Source organism: Cervus elaphus, chromosome X (assembly GCF_910594005.1).
Source record: "Cervus elaphus chromosome X, mCerEla1.1, whole genome shotgun sequence".
NCBI classification, from domain to species: domain Eukaryota; kingdom Metazoa; phylum Chordata; class Mammalia; order Artiodactyla; family Cervidae; genus Cervus; species Cervus elaphus.
In genome coordinates this window covers 166,718,615-166,728,528 of record NC_057848.1, presented here as the reverse complement: position 1 = coordinate 166,728,528, position 9,914 = coordinate 166,718,615, and the positions used below count along the sequence as shown (strand labels likewise).

The window sequence follows — 9,914 nt, the reverse complement described above, 5'->3', positions numbered from 1 at the left end:
CAAGTAAAAGACTGAAGGTTTGTGGGGGCAGGGGCCCAAAAAGTCCAGTAGGTATTCTAGAGAGGACTGCTTGAGGGTAAAGGAGTTTAGGACAGGTATATCAAGGGCAGCACTGCTGGATGTTGAGGGTTTGAGGAAAAAGATGGTATTTGCCCCTGGTTTTTGTTGAAGGGGACCTGGGGGATCTCCTGCCTGGAGTTTCCCAGAATAGGCTTTTTTTTTTTTTCAATATCAAATTTAGATTTACACTCTTTGGCCCAATGCATTTCCCTATGGCAGCGAGGGCAGATTTTTGGAGGTTTTGGTTTTTTGTCTTTTTGTTTGTTTGTTTTTACATTCTTAGGGCAGTCTTTTTTAAAATGGTTCTTATCTCTGCGTGTAAAGCATCCTTCATTTCTCTTTCTTAAGGTATTTTCTTTTCTTGTTTTAGCTAGCATTTGCATCTTTTGAGTTTCTGATCTTAGATTGCGACAAGCCTTTAAATAATCAAAAACAGTCCCTGTATCACGAATTGGGGCTATAGCCCTTTGACATTCCCGATTTGCATTTTCATAAGCAAGTAATTTTTCTAGTTGTCTTTTAGCTTCTTCTCCAATTATTGTACAGGAAATAGCAGTTTCTAATCTAGCTAAGAAATCAGCATACATTTCATTAGGTCCCTGCAATATTTTAATGTATCTACCTGTAGGCTCCCCTTGAAGAGTAATTCAATCCCAAGCTTCAAGGGCCACTGTTTTTAATTGATCAGGCAACAAAGGAGGGCATCGTATTTGAGCTTCTATAGCGTCAAATTGTCCAGTGCCAGTTAGCATCTCAAAAGTAATTTGATTTTGGGGAGTGCCAGCTCTAGCATTTCTGTTAGCATGATCTCTGGCTATATCTTGAAACTACATTGTCCATTTAAGATACTCTCCTGGTTTAAGGAGAGCTTTTATTAAAATTTGCCAATCATACGGAATAAAGTTTCCAATAGAAGATGCCATAGCATTTAGAATCTCTTTAGAAAAAGGCAAATGTGGGCCATACAAAGTTATGGCCTTTTTCACTTGTTGCATGTGAAAAAGGTTACTACCTTCATATTGAGGTGTTATTTGCCCTTGAGCACCAGCATTTCTTTTTTTTTTTTTTTTTAATTTTTTTTTTTATTAGTTGGAGGCTAATTACTTCACAACATTTCAGTGGGTTTTGTCATACATTGATATGAATCAGCCATAGATTTACAAAAATTCCCCATCCCGATCCCCCCTCCCACCTCCCTCTCCACCCGGTTCCTCTGGGTCTTCCCAGTGCACCAGGCCCGAGCACTTGTCTCATGCATCCCACCTGGGCTGGTGATCTGTTTCACCATAGATAATATACATGCTGTTCTTTCGAAACATCCCACCCTCACCTTCTCCCACAGAGTTCAAAAGTCTGTTCTGTATTTCTGTGGCTCTTTTTCTGTTTTGCATATAGGGTTATCATTACCATCTTTCTAAATTCCATATATATGTGTTAGTATGCTATAATGTTCTTTATCTTTCTGGCTTACTTCACTCTGTATAATGGGCTCCAGTTTCATCCATCTCATTAGGACTGATTCAAATGAATTCTTTTTAATGGCTGAGTAATATTCCATGGTGTATATATACCACAGCTTCCTTATCCATTCATCTGCTGATGGGCATCTAGGTTGCTTCCATGTCCTGGCTATTATAAACAGTGCTGCGATGAACATTGGGGTGCACGTGTCTCTTTCAGATCTGGTTTCCTCAGTGTGTATGCCCAGAAGTGGTATTGCTGGGTCCAGCATTTCTTAAACCTGGAAAGGCAGAAAAACCATCGGCTTCAGAGACTTGTGATTTCGAAGCCAGCAATTCAGAAAGCCTCTGTCGCGAAGGGGGTAGATTATTGTTATTCAGAAAGGTGTTGTCAGTTTTAATGTTAAAAGGTGTCTTAAGGAAGTCGTTGTCAGAATCATTAGGTTTTATCGAGGGAGAGACTTTGGGATATGTACCCTCTGGCAGGGGAGGAGCGCTTGGAGCAACCGGGACAGGGTTGGTAGGAAAATCTTGAAATATCTTTTGTTGTTCTATTGGGCCTTTTGTAAGGTATCATCATCTAATTTATATTCATGTAATAAGTGTTCTGCCTGTTGCCAAATATCATGAGGGCTAGCATTACCTTGAAATGGCAGAATCACAGTTTCAATGAGAGCCCATAGGGGCCAGAAATCTATTGGAACTACCTTCATTAGGGAACCAAAGATTACATTCAACCACTGTCTGAAGGCAAGCCTCTCTATTCTCTGGTGTGAAACCAAAAATCCCTGAACTTTAAGAGCTGAAGTAAAGTAGAAAAGTGAGGGTGCTTTCCAGCCAATTGACCCGTGTCTTAATACTTACTGGCCTCAATAGACCCTGGGGGTCACTCCGTCTGAAGCCACGTGTACCAAGTCCCTGTTCAGGAGCCACTTGTTGCTCCTTTAATGGACTGGAACCTGGTGGTCCCGAGTCAACGATAAGAAAGTAAGAAAGAGAAAGAGGCTGATATCCCCTGGTTTATGTGAAAAGCCAATAGAGTCCTATTCTTAGGGCTCGCGCTGCTGCACGTAGGCACCAGGCGCCCTCTCAAGTGGGTGAAGGCACAGTGTGCCTTCTCGAGAGGGTCTTAGAAGCCCGGGCAAGAAAGTGAGCTCAGCAGGCCTCTGCACTCCAAGGAATTAGCCAGAGATAGAAAGAGAGAGAAAGAGAGAGAGAGAGAGAGAAAGAATAGAAAGAAGGAAAGAAAGAAAGACACAGGGACCCAAGCTCTGATGGAGCAAAGGTGTTTTAATCAACATGGTGTGGGCATATATACTGTCTTACAAGGTGGTTATTCTCAGCAAAGATAAAGATTAAAATTCCAGACTTATAAAACATAAGACGATCCCTATCAAAGAGAGAGTTGCAAACAATCACCTTTTACCATATGGCTCATAAAAAGGAAGAGGGTACTTATCACCGTAATGAGAAATGCCTGGATTCCTCAGCCCTGGGAAAGGCGTGCCTCTCCTCTTAATTCCTGAAGGAATTAATAAGGGCCAGAGGGTTCCTGACAGATCCAAAGCAGCACACAGGAAGCCTCTTGTTAAATGCTTCCTAACAATCTAGTATTTAATATCTTGCCTAAAATACCTCCTTGAGAATTAGGCTGCATTTAAGTGTCTGCAGAAATGAGGATCATTCCAAGTTTCCTCCTACAAGGTGGCCTTAAAGGCGCTTTAAGACCATTTACTCCTGGGCGACCTACCAGAAACCTTCCATGCCACCTCTCTTCCTCAGTGTTCACGTAGCCCTCCTCAGTTTTTAGTTTCCTGTCCGAAACCCCTGTCTTCAGGCTGTGAGAATGCAATGAATACCCTTGCCCTTGCTCCACTTGGAGCTGCTGTTTGCTAGTTTGAAGAATCACAGTGGTCTGCTCCAGAGCCCCTGAGCACCCCTATATATAGCCCTCCCCAGGGGGCCACACCATTATGCTTTTTGAGGTCAGTAAGTCACTTCCCCAACCAATGGTGGCCATTGGTGAGCCTTGACATCATAAAGCCCCAACTTGCCACCTAGTTGGGAGAATGGGGAGAAATTCCAATAATTTTAGTGGATCAAAGAAACATTTTTTTCCATTTATTTTTATTAGTTGGAGGCTATTTATTTTACAATATTGTAGTGGTTTTTGCCATACATTGATATGAATCAGCCATGGATTTACATGTGTTCCCCATCCTGAACCCCCTCCCACCTCCCTCCCCATCCCATCCCTCCGGGTCATCCCAGTGCAGCAGCCCTGATCACTTGTCTCATACATCCAACCTGGACTGGCGATCTGCTTCACACTTGATAATATACATGTTTCAATTCTATTCTCTCAGATCATCCCACCCTGGCCTTCTTCCACAGACTTTTTGTTTGTTTGTTTGTTTGTTTTTAATTTATTATTTAAATTGGCGGCTAATTACCTTACAATATTGTAGCGGTTTTTGCCATACATTGGCATGAATCAGCCATGGGTTTACGTGTGTTTCCCATCTTGTACCCCCCTTGCACCTCCCTCCCCATTCCATCCCTCAGGGTCATCCCAGTGCACCAACCCTGAGCACCCTATCTCATGCATCGAACCTGGACTGGCCATCTGTTTGACATATGATAATATACATATTTCACTTCTATTCTCTCAGATCATCCCACCCTCGCTTTCTCCCACAGAGTCCAAAAGATAGTTCTATACATCTGTGTCTCTTTTTTTGTCTCGAATATAGGGTTATCATTACCATCTTTCTAAATTCCAAATATATGTGTTAGTATACTGTATGGGTGTTTTTCTTTCTGGCTTACTTCACTCTGCATAATAAGCTTCAGTTTCATCCAGCTCATTAGAACTGATTCAAATGTATTCTTTTTAATGGCTGAGTAATATTCCATTACGTATATGTACCACAACTTTCTTATCCATTTGTCTGCCGATGGACATCTAGGTTGCTTCCATGTCCTGGCTATTATAAACAGTGCTGTTATGAACATTGGGGTACACACGTCTCTTTCAATTCTGATTTCCTTGGTGTGCATGCCCAGTAGTAGTGTTGCTGAGTCATATGGCAGTTCTATTTCCAGTTTCTCAAGGAATCTCCACACTTTTCTCCATAGTGACTGTACTAGTTTGCCTTCCCACCAACAGTGTAAGGGGGTTCCCTTTTCTCCACACCCTTGCCAGCATTGATTGTTTGTAGATTTTTAGATAGCAGCCATTCTGACCGGAGTGAGATGGTACCTCATTGTGGTTTTGATTTGCATTTATCTGATAATGAGTGATGTTGAGCATCCTTTCATGTGTTTGTTAGCCATCTGTCTGTCTTCTCTGAAGAACTGTCAGTTTAGTTCTTTGGCCCATTTATTGATTGTGTGATTTATTTTTCTTGAATTGAGCTGCAGGAGTTGCTTCTATATTTTTGAGATTAAATCTTTGTCAGTTGCTTCGTTTGCTATTATTTTCTACCATTCTGAAGGCTGTCTTTTCACCTTGCTTATACTTTCCTTCATTGTGCAAAAGCTTTTAAGTTTCATTAGGTCCCATTTTTTATTTTTGCTTTTATCTCCATTACTCTGGGACGTGGGTCATAGAGGAGCCTGCTGTGATTTATGTCGGAGAGTGTTTCGCCTATGATTTCCTCTAGGAGTTTTATAGTTTCTGGTCTTATGTTTAGATCTTTAATCCATTTTGAGTTTATTTTTGTGTACGGTGTTAGAAAGTGTTCTAGTTTCATTCTTTTACAAGTGCTTGACCAGTTTTCCCAGCACCACTTGTTAAAGAGATTGTCTTTTCTCCATTGTATATTCTTGCCTCCTTTGTCAATGATAAGGTGCCCATAGGGGCGTCGATTTATCTCCGGGCTTTCTGTTTTGTTCCATTGATCTATATTTCTGTCTTTCTGCTAGTACCATACTGTCTTGATGACTGTAGCTTTGTAGTATAGTCTGAAGGCAGGCAGATCGCTTCCTCCTCTTCCATTCTTCTTTCTCAAGATCGCTTGGGCTATTTGAGGTTTTTTGTATTTCCAGGCAAATTGTGAAATTATTTGTTCTAGTTCTGTGAAAAATACTGTTGGTAGCTTGATACAGATTGCATTGAATTTATAGATTTCTTTGGGTAGTGTACTCATTTTCACTATATTGATTCTTCCAATCCATGAACATGGTATAATTCTCCATCTATTTGTGTCCTCTTTGATTTCTTTCATCAGTGTTTGAAGTTTTCTATATATAGGTCTTTTGTTTCTTTCGGTAGATATATTCCTAAGTATTTTATTCTTTTTGTTGCAATGGTGAATGGAATTGTTTCCTTAATTTCTCTTTGTGTTTTCTCATGGTTAGTGTACAGGAATGCAAGGGATTTCCGTGTGTTAATTTTATATCCTGCAACTGTACTCTATCCATTGATTAGCTCTAGTAATGTTCTGGTAGAGTCTTCAGGGTGTTTTAGGTAGAGGATCATGTCATCTGCAAACAGTGAGAGTTTTACTTCTTCTTTTCCATTCTGGATCCCTTTTATTTCTTTTTCTGCTCTGATTGCTGTGGCCAAAACTTCCAAAACTTTGTTGATTAGTAGTGGTGAGAATGGTCACCCTTGCCTTGTTCCTGACCTTAGGGGAAATGCTTTCAATTTTTCACCATTGAGGATGATGTTTGCTGTGGGTTTGTCATATATAGCTGTCATTATGTTGAGGTATGTTCCTTCTATTCCTTCTTCCTGGAGAGTTCATAATAAATGGATGTTTAATTTTGTCAAAGGCTTTCTCTGCATCCATTGAGATAGTCATATGGTTTTTATCTTTCCATTTTTAAATGTGGTATATTACATTTATCTGCAGATATTAAACAATCCTTGCATCCCTGGGTTAAAGTCCACTTGGTAATGATGTATGATCTTTTTAATATGTTGTTGGATTCTGTTTGCTAGAATTTTGTTAAGGATTTTTGCATGTATGTTAGTCAATGATATTGACCTGTAGGTTTCTTTTTTGTGGCATCTTTGTCTGGTTTCGGTATTAGGGTGATGGTGGTCTCAGAGAATGAGTTTGGAAGTTTCCCTTCCTCTGCAATTTTCTGGAAGAGTTTGAGTAAGATAGGTGTTAGCTCTTCTCTAAATTTTTGGTAGAATTCACCTGTGAAGTCACCTGGTCCTTTGCTTTTGTTTGCTGGAAGATTTCTGATTACAGTTTCAATTTCCGTGCTTGTGAAGGGTCTGTTAAGATTTTCTATTTCTTCCTGGTTCAGTTTTGGAAAGTTACAGTTTTCTGAGAATTTGCCATTTCTTCCAAGTTGTCCATTTTATTGGCATATAGGTGCTGATCATAGTCTCTTAGGATCCTTTATATTTATGTGTTGTCTGTTGTGATTTCTCCATTTCCATTTCTAATTTTGTTGATTTGATTCTTCTTCCTTTGGTTCTTCATGAGTCTGGTTAATGGTTTGCCAATTTTATTCATCTTCTCAAAGAACCAGCTTTAAGCTTCATTTATTTTTACAACAAAGCTTCTAGGATCTTCTCTAGACAGGAAACACAGAAAGGGTGTACAAACTCAAACCCAAAACAACAAAGTAAATGGCAACAGGACAATACTTATCAATAATTACCTTAAATGTAAATGGGTTGGCTGCCCCAACCAAAAGACAAAGACTGGCTGAATGGATACAAAAATAAGATCCCTATATATGCTGTCTACAGGAGACCCACCTCAAAACAAGGGACACATGCAAACTGAAAGTGAAGGGCTGGAAAAAGATATTTCACACAAGTGGAGACCACAAAAAAGCAGGAGTAGCAATACTCATATCAGATAAAATAGACTCTAAAATAAAGGCTGTGAAAAGAGACAAAGAAGGACAGTACATAATGATCAAAGGATCAATCCAAAAAGAAGATATAACAATTATAAATATATATGTACCCAACATTGGAGAAGGCAGTGGCAACCAACTCCAGTACTCTTGCCTGGAAAATCCCATGGATGGAGGAATCTGGTAGGCTGCATTCCATGGGGTCACAAAGAGTCAGACATGACTGAGCAACTACACTTTACTTTTCACTTTCATGCATTGGAAAAGGAAATGGCAACCCACTCCAGTGTTCTTGTCTGGAGAATCCCAGGGACAGAGGAGCCTGGTGGGCTGCCATCTATGCATGCGCACAGAATCAGACATGACTGAAGCGACTTAGCAGCAGCACCCAACACAAGAGCACCACAATATGTAAGGCAAATGCTAACAAGTATGAAAGGGAAAATTAACAATAACACAATAATAGTGGGAGACTTTAATACCCCACTCACACCTATGGATAGATCAACTAAACAGAAAATTAACAAGGAAACACAAACTGTAAATGACACAATGGTCAAGCTAGACCTAAAAGAGGCATTTTAAAAATGATATAAGCCCATGAAGCCCACCTGCCATCTTCGTCTCTCTAACTTCACAATGCCGTGTCCCATGGCAGGGGGATTGTGCCCCCTCCAAACCTGACTTCAAAGCCACAGTGTTCAGGCTTTCATTCTGTTCTCTCTCACCTTTCACCATTATCTAGTATTTAATATCTTGCCTAAAATCCCTCCTTAATAATTAGGCTGTATTCAAGTGTCTGCGGAAATGAGGATCATTCCACATTCTTCCTACAAGGTGGTCTTAAAGCATCTTGAAGACCATTTAATTCTGGGCCACCTCCCAGAAAACTTCCATCCCATCTCCTTTTCCCAGTGTTCACATAGCTCTCCTCAGTTTTCCAGTTTCCAGTCTGAAACTCCTGTCTTCAGACTATGAGAATTCAGTGAATACATGTGCGTTTGCCCCACTTGGAGTTGTCTTTTGCCATTTTGAATTTTCACAGTGGTCTGCTCCAGCGACCCTGAGCACCCACCCCTATATATACCCCTGCCCAGGGGGCACACCCTTATGCTTTATGAGGTTATCAATTCACTTCTCCAGCCAATGGTGGATCCTGGGTGAGCCTTGACATCACAAAGCCCCTTCCTGACACCTCTAGGGTAGGATGGGGAGAAACTAAGATGGTTTGGTGGGGAAAAAGAGGCATTTAAAGTGCCCCTTATGACCCTGTGAACCTCACCTGCGTTTTTCATCCCTCTGACTCAACACCGATGTGTCATATGGCAGTGATAGTGTGTCTCCTCCGAAACTGGTTTCACAGCCACAGTATTCAGGCTTTCATTCTCTTCTCTCTCACCATTTTCTAGCTTTTAATATCTTGCCTAAAATCTCTCCGTGATAATTAAGCTGTGTTTAAGTGTCTGCTTTCCTCCTACAAGGTGGTCTTAAAGCACCTTGAAGACCATTTAATTCTGGGCCACCTCCCAGAAAACTTCCATCCCATCTCCTTTTCTCAGTGTTCACGTAGCTCTCCTCAGTTTTCCAGTTTCCAGTCGGAAACCCCTGTCTTCAGGCTATGAGTATTCAGTGAATACACGTGCCTTTGCTCCACTTGGAGCTGTCTTTTGCAATTTTGAAGACTGGCAGTGGTCTGCTCCAGGGACTGCCCCTCTTACAACGGGGGACACCTCCACATCCCAGGCAGTTTTGTGCTTCCTCCATTTGAGAATTGGTGAGGCTGCTGCCCCCTGCAATGGCCCCATGACTCTGAGGACCCTCTGTCTCTCCTCTGCATGGGGGGCGGGGGGGTTGGCCTCCATGGGCCACAGAGACGCCCCCTCCCACAGGCACAGTGTGCAGCTCTTTGGAGCCAAGCCTGCGTGTGCCGCTCGCCTGCCCCCTCCTCACCAGTCTCACACTTCCCACCCGTCTCCGTCTGCTGGGGCTCTTCCCAGCACCCCTCGTCTTGGGGAGTTTGTGGGCAATTCCTGGCCTCTGCTGGCCTGTGGTGGCATCCCTCAATCCTGCTTCACATAACCATCTCCTCCCTGGGTCTTCACATCCCCTCTGTCTGCACCTGTGTCCCGATATCGCCTTTGTAGGACACCAGTCACACTGGGTTTGGGTCACCCTAATGGCCCCATTTTAACTTGATCACTTCTGCAAAGACGCCCTCCCTGCAAACACGGTCACAATTCTGCAGTCACGCTCAGATGTTAGGGCTCCAACACATGAATTTGTGGGGACACGTTCAGCCTGTAAGAGTGCCCCCACCATCTGCTGCTTCTCCACCAGCTCTTGTGTCTCTGGGCTCATCACTAACTGTACCTCCTGGCCCTGTGAGCAGGGTGAGAAGGGGGCCTCTCCTGACTTCACCCCCCACCCCAGCACCGCCAGAGTGCATCTGTGCAGGGGTGGGGGGTAGCACTGGGGATGAAAGCCCTCTGGAGGGGCAGGAGCAGGGAGGGGTTGGCCTGTCCTCTGCACCTCCCTCTGCCCCACCCCCGCCCTTTGGGCCACTTC

The 9,914-nt window shown here is 42.6% G+C and overlaps 1 pseudogene; it reads left to right on the top strand.

Moving 5' to 3' along the window:
* Window positions 1-8,495: 8,495 nt before the first annotated feature.
* LOC122690575 overlaps window positions 8,496-9,914 on the top strand; it is a 50,059-nt pseudogene continuing 48,640 nt past the window's right edge.